The 11,189-nt window shown below is 35.1% G+C and overlaps 1 protein-coding gene across 1 annotated transcript in view; it reads right to left on the bottom strand.

Annotated features, from left to right (window-relative positions):
• LOC105543950 (dmX-like protein 2) overlaps positions 1-11,189 on the bottom strand; it is a 148,251-nt gene that overhangs the window by 59,907 nt on the left and 77,155 nt on the right. The window lies entirely within an intron of this gene.

Here is an 11,189-nt window from a genome sequence, read left to right on the forward strand (position 1 = left end):
TTTTAAAAATTAAGCTATATATCTAAAAACTAAAAAGTGACTTATACATAATACAAAACTTATCTTAAAATTACGTTTATTAAAGAATACTATTCTTGAAAAATAAATGAACCTATTCATTATCAATCTTTTCTGTGTGATAGTGTTTTTCAAATGCAGACTGATGCCAAATTTCCCCATTTAGACATAAATTGGTCAGTGCAGAGAAAAGATTCTGATGCCAGCCCCTTGGATAAGTTAGTTAAGAAAGAATTAGAAAGATTCATGCTATCTTTTCAGTAATTGTTAACCCTTCCTTTTTGAAGTAGTCTATCACAGTGAAACCCTTCACCCTTCACCTCATGAATATGAATTGTTTCTTGCTCTAAATCAGGAGTCAGCAAACTTTTCTGCAAAGGGCCAGATGGTAAGTAAGTTAGGCTTTGTGGGCTACACATGTCTATGACAGAGATTCTTCTTTTTTTCTTACAACCCTTTAAAAAGGTAAAAAAAAAAAAAAACTTTCTTAGCTCTTGGACCACAGTTCTGCGATCTCTAAGTGATGAGAAAGCATGCAGGTAGCTGTCAGGAACCACCTCTATGTCCACTTAAAATATTTACAAGTATAACAATAGGCACTGACTTAATCATTTTACCTAGTTCTAACAATTTAGTTAAAGGCTAAATAATTGTATTTTAACAAACTATCTTTTATAGTGCTTTATAATCAATAATAAAACTGCATTAAAGGGAAATAATAAATATTATCACTTATGCAAAAATATAACCTCTGAGAAATTTTGAAATTATGTATTCCTGAAAAGTATGCATTGGTGCAAATATTTTCATCTCGACTAGACAGACAATTCTGTTTTTTCCATCTTGGTACTCATTCTCAATTTATGCTACATAATGAAACATACATTTCCATTAATGTCTCATTTTTTGGATATTTTAATTATACAGCAAATCTTTTAAGTGCTTGCCCTCAGACAACCACTTAACAATGTACTAGTTGCTTTCCTCCAAGTATCTTCTTCAGCATAGCATCATTTTCACATAATCAAATTTACAGCACATTCTATGCAGTGGTTTCAGACTATGTAACACAGAAATTCTAGAAGTATCTGAGAGCCCCTCAAAAGTCACAATGAAAATACAAAGAGCCCCACGAGCAGGTGATACTCTAGCCCTTCTCCCACTCCCACCAAGCTCCCCCTCAAATGAAGCAGTCCCTCTTTCATCTGTTATTGTCTACAACTGTAAAACCACAACAAAATTAATCACTGATAACAGAAAGATATCTAGAAAATTCCCAAATATTTGAAAACTAAAAACTTCAAAATTACAGGGGAAATTTTTAAATACGTTGAAAATATGAATGAAAATGAAAGTACAACATATCAAAATGAGAGAGTAGTAGTTACCTGAGTGCATGGGGGAAACTCCTAGCTTTTTTTTTTTAAAGTTCACTTTCGTTTAGTGTTTTTGTGTTATTTATTTATTTAATTTCCATAGGTTTTGGGGGAACAGGTGGTGTTTGGTTACATGAATAAGTTCTTTAGTGGTGATTTGTGGGATTTTGGTGCACCCATCACCCAAGCAGTATACATTGTACCCAATTTGTAGTATTTTATCCCTCACCCTCCTCCCACCCTTCCTCCCTAGTCCCCAAAGTCCACTGTATCATTCTTATGCCTCTGCATCCTCATAGCTTAGCTCCCACTTATGAGTGAGAATATACAATGTTTGGTTTTCCATTCCTGAGTTACTTTACTTAGAATAATGGTCTCCAATTCAATCCAGGTTGCTGCGAATGTCATTATTGCATTCCTTTTTATGGCTAAATAGCATTCCATGGTGTGTGGGTGTGTGTGTGTATGTGTATATATATATGTGTATATATCACAATTTCTTTATCCACTCATTGATGGGTATTTGGGCTGGTTCTATATTTTTGCAGCTGCAAATCGTACTGCTATAAACACGCGTGTGCAAGTATCTGTTTCATATAATGACTTCTTTTCCTCTGGATAGATACCCAGTAGTGGAGAGCTGGATCAAATGGTAGTTCTACTTTTGTTCTTTAAGGAATTTCCACACTGTTTTCCATAGTGGTTATACTAGTTTACATTCCTAACATCAGTGTAAAAATGTTCCTTTTATATCGCATCCCCACCAACATCTATTATTTCTTGGTTTTTTGGTTATGGCCATTCTTGCAGGAGTAAGGTGGTATTGCATTGCAGTTTTGGTTTGCATTTCCCTGATCATTAGTAATGCTGAGCATTTTTTCATATGTTTGTTGGCCATTTGTATATTTTCCTTGCAGAATTGTCTACTGATGTCTTCAGTCCATTTTCTGATGGGATTGTTTGGTTTTTTCTTGCTAATTTGTTTGAGTTCCTTATAGATTCTGGATATTAGTCCTTTGTCGGATGTATAGATTGTGAAGACTTTCTCCCACTCTGTGGATTCTCTGTTTACTCTGCTGTTTCATTTACTATGCAAAAACTTCAGGAAAGGATATGACCAAAAAAAAGAAACCACAGACCAATATCCCTGATGAATATAGATGCAAAAATCCTTAACAAAATACTAGCTAACCGAATCCAACAGCATATCAAAAAGATTATCTACCATGATCAAGTAAGTTTCATACGAGGGTTGCAGGGATGGTTTAACATTCGTAAGTCAATACATATGACACACCACATAAACAGAATTAGAAACAAAATCACATGGTCATCTCAACAGATGCAGAAAAAGCACTTAACAAAATCCAGCATCCCTTTATCATTACAACCCTCAGCAAAATCAGCATACAAGGGACAACCCTTCCCCTCAAGAAATCTTCTCAACCTAGCCCTTGAAAAACCCAGTTTTTCACTCAAAGGCATAATCTTCTCTCAAAGAAAATGCTGCATTTTTAATTATAAATTGACAGCTTATAATTGTATAAATTTACGGAGTATGAAGTGATGTTATAATTCACAAATATAACACAATAATTACATCAAGCTAATTAACATATCCATCACCTCAAACACTTAACATTTTTTATGGTGAGAAGACTTGAAATTTACTCTTAGCAATTTAAAAATATACAATATTCTATTACTAACTATATTCACCATACTTCACAAAAGAACTCAAAAGAAGAAAAGATATATTCCGTTTTTTGAAGAAAACAGGATACTTTAAATTACTTGCAAATTTTACAAAATAACCAAGTGTCATTTTTTAAAGTGTTCCAATACAAACTTTTTGAACATAAATAAAATTTCAGCAAACATCTCCTAGTAAGCAAACCAGAGAAAACCAATTCTTGAACTAAAGATTTAATCAGGTATGTCTTGTGGGAGAAAAAAGGCTCTTTAGTAAGTAAGGTTTTATTTTAAGCTCAGATAGAAATTTAAAATACTCTTAAGCCTAAGAAAAATTTAATTTACCACATTTATAAAAAATAGATCTTACCAGCCAAAGTCCTCAATGAACTGTAATATTAAAAATCCTGGAAGTAATTGAATTTGAGTCTCACAACACCTGAAATAAAATCCTGTCATGTGTAGCAGAGGCGGTGGAAAATGCCTTCTAGTGGGAGATCCACACAGTGACCATCTGTTTTATCAACTCAAATCTGGCTTTATTAACAGAAGCAGAACAAATTGTACCAAAAAAAAAAAACTGCCCAACATTCCAAAGTTACTTTCTGTTCTTTTTATCAGGATAATCTTAATCAGATGTGGTATATTCTCAAAAATGTGAGAAAATAGTTTTTTTAATTCAAGACACATTTGCTCAACCTCCATAGGATCCTCACCAGAAAAGTATTCTTATCTTTCCATAAGAATTATGAAACACTTAACTCTTAGGATAACTGAATATAAACAGCTTAGGGAGACATGGCTAACACAATGAAAAAAACACTCATCTAGAAAATAAAATTTTTGTGGACATTTTGACAGTCCATATGTCTCTTTTAGGGAAGGGTAGGCATCCTGTAGTTTGTATCAAGCTACTATTCTTAATTCAATCTAATTACATATATTTTAATATTTTTCGTAAGAACCAATTATTATACATTTTATTATGTCCAGATACAGATTAATTAAAGAGCCAAATTTCACTCTAAGCAAACTCAATGGTTTTCCAACCATTCTCAGGATTAAAAACAAAATCAGTCCTCAACATACTAATAGATAATGATGATATGCCATAAACTGCCTGTACAACTATGAAACAGTTACAAGATTCACTCAAACAGCAAGTATTTATTGAACGAAGCTACTGTGTGAATGGCTGGGGATATAGCTGGGGCAGAGAAAGACACGGAAATAATAAAATATATTTCCTCATCCCACAGAGCTTATTCTCTAGAAAGGAAGGCAACATTAAGTAAGGATATAAATTATTGTTTTAATTACAATTGTGATAAGCACTATAAGAAAGAAGCAGAGGGCACCAGGAAAGTATTTAATTAGGAGACTTGACCTTGCCTGGGAGATAAGAGGTTTCCTTAAGGAAGTGGTATTTAAACTGAGAGTTGAAGGATACATAAAAGATGACCAGGCAAAGAAGCAGGAAGGCTGGGTATTCTAGGTATTCCCTAAACATAGAGAACAACACATAAAAAGACCTGGAAGCAGGAAAGAGCCTGGCATATTCAAGGCCTTGAAAGGACATCAGTGTGGTAGGCATTAAGGTGGGAATGAAGCTGGAGAGGCACAAAAGGGTCAGATCATACAGCAGAGCCTCACAGGCCATGGTAAAGATCATAATCTTCATTTTAAGAGCAACAGGAGTCATTAAAGGGTGGTGAAAAAGGAAAATGGCATGTTCAGGTGGCCGGCTCCTGTGGGCAGACCGATCAGAGGACGTCTGCAGGACATCACTTAAGGGACTACTATAAAGGTCCGCAGCCCCGAAGATGCTGACACAGGCAGTGGCAGTAGAGGGCAGAGATGTGGACTTCATTCCTTTTTAAAAACCTTAGCTCCTTCTGTGATCACTAAGATCATTAATTAAAACTTTATGATTCCACAAAAGTTTCTTTGCTTTAATTTATGCAGTTAGGCCTGTACTATCTATAGATGTTCAAACTGTTCTCCCATATGTTCCAGGTCATTTGACAAAATTAATTGATATTCCCTCCTTGAACCTTTTTTCTTGGCTTCTCTAATGTCACATTCTCCTGGTTTTCCTTCTATTTTAGTGGCTACTCCTTCCCAGCATCCTTTATAGGCATCTCCCCACTCTCCATCATTTCTTAGTGTTTGAGGATCCTAGGATTTGATCCTGAGTCTCATTTTCTTCTCTAACACACATTTTCTCCCTAATTTCATCCAGACCCATAACTTTAAATACCACCTTTAGATAAAGAATTCAAATTGCCAGAGAACTCCTGACTCTCTTATCCTATCTGATATCTTAACCCAGATGCATCTCAAACTTTGGTCTAACCACTACATTCCAGCTTTCTGTTGTTCTTTAACAAGCCCTGCTAATTTCTATTTCAGAGCATTTGCACTTGGTGTTTGTTCCCTTGGCCAAAACACTCTTTCCCCTGGACTTCAGTTGTCCCCTTCATAGTATTCAATTCTCAGTTTAAAGGTATCTCCTCAGCAAAGCTTTCTCTAAAGATCACCCACTCTAATAGACACCCAGTCACACTACCACATTATTCTGTCTTAATTTTCTGGACAGCACTTGTTAATACTTGATTTTTTTTCTGTTTTTCCTCACCAGAAGTTAAGTCCTATAAGAACAAAAGCCTTGTCTGTCATCTTCATCATAAGATTGCCAGCACACACAACAGTTCAGGGTATATGGTGGTATTCAAAAGAGTATCTGCTAAACATGTGAATGAAGGTTGTTAATTTCAGATATAATTTCAAATCAATTTTTCCTCCAAAATGCACTATCAATTTTACATATATAAAGTCTATCATGATATGAATACGACTATAAAAGATTCTCATGTGCCTTACCAGTGTAGACTGCTAGAATTCTAAAATGCATTTTCTTTGACCAGTTTATATGATTAAAAAAATCAGACAATATATATGTTAAAGTACAGTTGATCCTTGAACAACATGAGTTTGAACTGCACACGTCCACTTACATATAAATTTTCTTCTGCCTCTGCCACCCAAGAGAGCAAAACCAACCCCTCCTCTTCTTCCTCCTCTCCCACCTACTAAATGTGAAAACGATGAGGATGAAGACCTTATGATCATCTACATCCACTTAATGAATGCTTAATTTATTTTCTCTTCCTTAAGGTTTTCTTAACAACATTTTTCTTCTCTTCCTTAAAAGAGTATAGTATATATTGGATGCCACATGCAGGGTTTAAAAAAAAAAAAGTAGAGTATATAATACATATACAAAACGTGTTAATTTACTGTTTATTTTATTGGAAAAGCTTCCAGTCAACAGTAGGCTATTAGTAGTTAAGTTTCTGGAGACTCAAAAGTTAGACAGGGATTTTTGACTGTGCAGGGGGTTGGATCACCTAACTGCCATGTTGTTCAAGGGTTAACGGTACACAAGTCAAGGAAAACTTAAGTGTATACAATACCTGCCCATGATCAGAGTGCCATTAATGATATTTAAAAGGAGGCAACAGGAAAACACGCTCCAAATGATGCACAGTATGTACAATAACCAAGCTGACATCAGCAATGACTAACTGGGAATATTATAAGGCTGGATTCCAGAATGACTCTCCAGCAGCTCTCTGACCACGCTGAACTAGTCCTATATTAAATCATCCATAGGTTCACCTATTATGGACTTAAGTCAAAGGAATGATTGGCTTTATTAATCACTTATTAACATGTGGTAATCCTAAGAAATATGAGTAACAAAAAAAAAAGACAAATCTGTGAGTTTTTTCAGTCAAATTTTAGGAGTAATGGGGTATTTGTTTTTAAAGATCCAAAGTTTCAAAGGTGACTGCCTAGTTTTAGAGATCAAGACATGAATTATGCAAAATAAAATAAAAAAGGAAAAAAAGACATGAATTATATTATTTTTCAAACTGTTTTGCCTGTGATTCTGGTAAGTGTTCCCTTCATGAGAAACCCACGCTTCTCAAATATTACACAAAATTATTCACACGTCTCTACATTTCTATCCAGAAACACTAAGTATGTTTTATTATTTGTAGATTATTGAACTGGCTTATCAAAATTTCAGTCTTTTATTTTTGAAATCTAGTTTTAACAACAGTGAGGCAAACTAGCTGGAGTGGAGTGTGCAGGGGTGAGAGTTAGCAGGAGATAAGGCTGAAGCAGTGACGAGAGTCCTGATAAGCATGGAGCATGCTAAACCATCACAAAGACTTGGGCTTTTGGTAACTGAAATGGAAAAACTTCTGACAGTTTTGTACAGAATATGAGTAACAAGATCTGACAACATTTAAAAAAGATCACTCTAGGCCAGGCGCGGTGGCTCACACCTATAATCCCAGCACTTTGGGAGACCAAGGTGGGGAGATGACTTGAGGCCAGGAGTTCAAGACCAGCCTGGTCATGATGATGAAACTCCGTCTCTTTTAAAAATACAAAAATTAGCCAGGTGTGGTGGCACATGCCTGTAATCCCAGCTACCAGGGAGGCTGAGGCACAAGAACTGCTTGAACCCAGGAGGCAGAGGTTGTAGTGAGCCAAGATCATGCCACTACACTCCCACCTGGGTGACAGAGTGAGACTCTGTCTCAAAAAAATAATTTAAAAAATCACTCCACCTGCTGGTTTGAACACAGATGGTACAGAAGTGCAGCAAAAATGGGAAACCAATTAATTTAACACAATAATACAAGTGATAAATAATGGTGGCTTCAACCAGATTATAAGAGTGGAGGTGGTAAAGAAGCAAATTGTGGATATATTCTAAAGGTGAGCCATCAGGGAGTAGACTGAGGGGGTGGGGAAGTGGAGATCAGGGGCGAGGTACAGGCAAAAAATACAAATTTGAATGTCATTAGCATACAAAAATGGTATTTAAATGGCATCAGAAACTTTTGAGACTAGAAGAGCCCTGGGTACTCCAACATTTAAAAGTAGAAAAGATAACACTAACAACTAAGCAGGGGTAGCCAGAGTTAAAAATAAGCAGAGCACAGAAGACTTTTTAGGGCAGTAAAAAGACTTATAAAATTGATAAACTTATAAAACTGATATAAGTAAAAAGACTTAAAAAATTGAGATGAATGAAGAGGGAAGGCACAAATAACTAATATCAAAACTGAAGAAGAAATCATTATACATGTATTATAGATATTAAAAAATAAGGTGTTTTATACAATTTTGTGCCAATAAATTTGAAAATCTAAATAAAACCGAAAAATTATAGGTAAATACAACTTACCAAAACTGACATACAAAAGAAAAAGAAAATCTGAATAATTTAAAAAACTGAATCCCACAAAGAAAATTCCTGATTCAGATGGCTTCACCAGCAAATACTTAAGAATAAAACTATATCAATCTTACATAAAATCTTCACAAAAGAGAGCTTTCCAACCCATTTATAAGGCCAGCATAACATCAACATAAAAATCTGTCAAGGACATTATGAAAATGGGAAAATTATTGGCCGAATCTCACTCTAACACATAAATCTTAAACAAAAGATCAGCAAATCAAATCCAACAAGGATAATACATTATAATGAAGTTGGGATTGTTCCAGGAATACAAGGTTTACAAAATCAGTCCATGTATTTCATCTTATTAAAAGATTTAAAAGATGGTCAGACACAGTGGCTCACGCCTGTAATCCCAGCACTTTGGGAGGCCGAGGCAGGTGGATCATCTAACGTCAGGAGTTCGAGACCAGCCTGGTCAAAATGGTGAAACTTTGTCTCTACCAAAAATACGAAAATTAGCTGGGCATGGTAATGGGTGCCTGTAGTCCCAGCTACTTGGGAAGCTGAAATGGGAGAAATACTTGAACCTGGGAAGCTGAGACTGCAGTGAGCTGAGATTGTGCCGCTGCAATCCAGCCTGGGTGACAGAGCGAGACTCTGTCTCCAAAAAAAAGATAAAAATTGTCTCATTAGATGCAGAAAGAATGCTTGCTCAAATTCTGTATCGTTTGTGGTTTAGAAAAACAATCTAGCAAACAACAAATAGAAGGAAAGTTTCTTTATCTGAAAAAAAAGTATCTACCACAAACATCAACAGGAAACATTGTATTTATGATGACACAGTGAAGGGTATCCCTTTGAGACTGGGAACAAGAAAAAGATACCTGTTATCACCACATTTATTCAGCACTCTACTAGAGGTCCTAGACACTGTGGTTTAAAAAAAAAAAAAAAAAGGAAAAATACGAAACATGGGAGAATGACAAAAGATGAACTAGAGCTTTCATTATTCATAGATGATATTACTGTGTACATATAAAATCCAAAATTATCTACAGAGGAATTATTAGAATTAATGAGTTTAGTAAGGGTGCTGGGCATAAAGCCAATATACAAAAACTGCATTTCTATATACCAGTAACAATTATTTTTCCAAAATTTACATAATGACTCCATTTATAACAGTATCAAAGGCATCAAATATCTAGGAATTAATCCCAAAAGATATCTGGGACCTTCACAGAGAAAATTATAAAACATTACTGAGGAAAAAAAGGTCTAAAATAAATGAACGGATACATCATGTTCATAAATGGGAAGACTAAATATAGTAAAGATGTCGATTCTCCCCAAACTGACCAATACAGTCAATGTAATATCAATCAGAAACATAAGAGGTCTTCTGTTTGCTTTGTGAAATTTATCATTTATTCTAAAATTCATATAGAAATGCAAAGGGCTAAGAATAGATAAGATGATCTTAAAAAAGAAAAGAGGGTAGGACTTGCCCTACCAGATATCAAGACTTAATTTAAAGCTACAGCAATTAAGTCAGGTGGCACTAGTACAAGGAAAGACCAATGAACTAGAGAAAAGAGCCCAGAAACAGACCTACAGAGATATGGACATTTGATTTTATGACAAAAGTGGTAATGTAGAACAATGAAGAAAGGGAAGATTTTTTCCAATAAATTGTTCAAGACAACCAAATATCCATAAGGAAAAAACAAAACTTGACCTTCTTCAAATCACACCTAAACATTATTTCACATAGATTTTACACTTAAATGTGAAAGACAAAACATAAAATGTCCATATTCTAGACCAGAGGTTCTTGACCTGAGGTCCTCTGACCCAAAGGTCCTGTGGATAGACTTCAAGATATAAAAGTTACTTTTGACACATCATTTGTATCCCCTCATGCCTTAGCGTTTTGGTGTGCCAGTTTCAACTGCAAGCATCTACATCTTTTTGTCTGAAGTTTTCCAGGAGCTGGTTATGAGTGATGAGAACTGATGCCTGGCCCTAACCCGCCTTCAACTGATAAGTGTGAAGAACATGTGTAAGGAACATGATGCAAGTGAGCAACACGGGCTCCCAGAGGACCCAGAGATTCAAGCTTCTTAATACACTTAATAAAGGTTATTAAGTGCCTTTATTTCCCTGCCTCCAATCCAAAATATTTCGTGTGATCATTCCCCCATATTAATTACTTACACTTGAACCCTTATCTCAGGGTCTGCTTCTGAAGAAACCAAGAAAACTGAGACCCAAAAGTACCATGAACCTTAATGGGGAAAAACAATTACTTATTTTCATAAATGCTAATTGAAAAAAACAAACCAAAGGTAGTATTGGCAGTACGTATGACTATGTCTCTAACAGAATCAAAGATGTTTTCATATCATATTTTTTTACACTCATTTCTACTTTGAAATTGTTAGTTATTGGAACTGCTACTAAACCGCACATGATTGCAGTCTTCCTGTCTATATTGTTCATGCAACCGTTAAGCAACTACCTCTGTGCCAACTAACTGCTGAGCAATAGAACAGTAAAGTTTAACGTTTCTACAACTAGAGATCAACCCAAAAAGCCTTCAGTGAATTTTGTTGTTCTTGGAAAGCCTATCCTCACCTTATAAAGTGAGATACTGAAGTTTTAATTCCACATACAATAGCTAAACACAATTAAAACTGCCCATATTTTAAGTGCAATTTTTGTTACTGAACGCATTAATTTAAAAGTACATAATGTCTCTACCACAAATGTATTTTTTAATATCTTGAAGCTGTATTTCAATAATTTATTTCTTTTGCAAAGCTACATATTTT

Source organism: Mandrillus leucophaeus, unplaced genomic scaffold, assembly GCF_000951045.1.
Source record: "Mandrillus leucophaeus isolate KB7577 unplaced genomic scaffold, Mleu.le_1.0 Scaffold108, whole genome shotgun sequence".
NCBI classification, from domain to species: Eukaryota; Metazoa; Chordata; class Mammalia; order Primates; family Cercopithecidae; genus Mandrillus; species Mandrillus leucophaeus.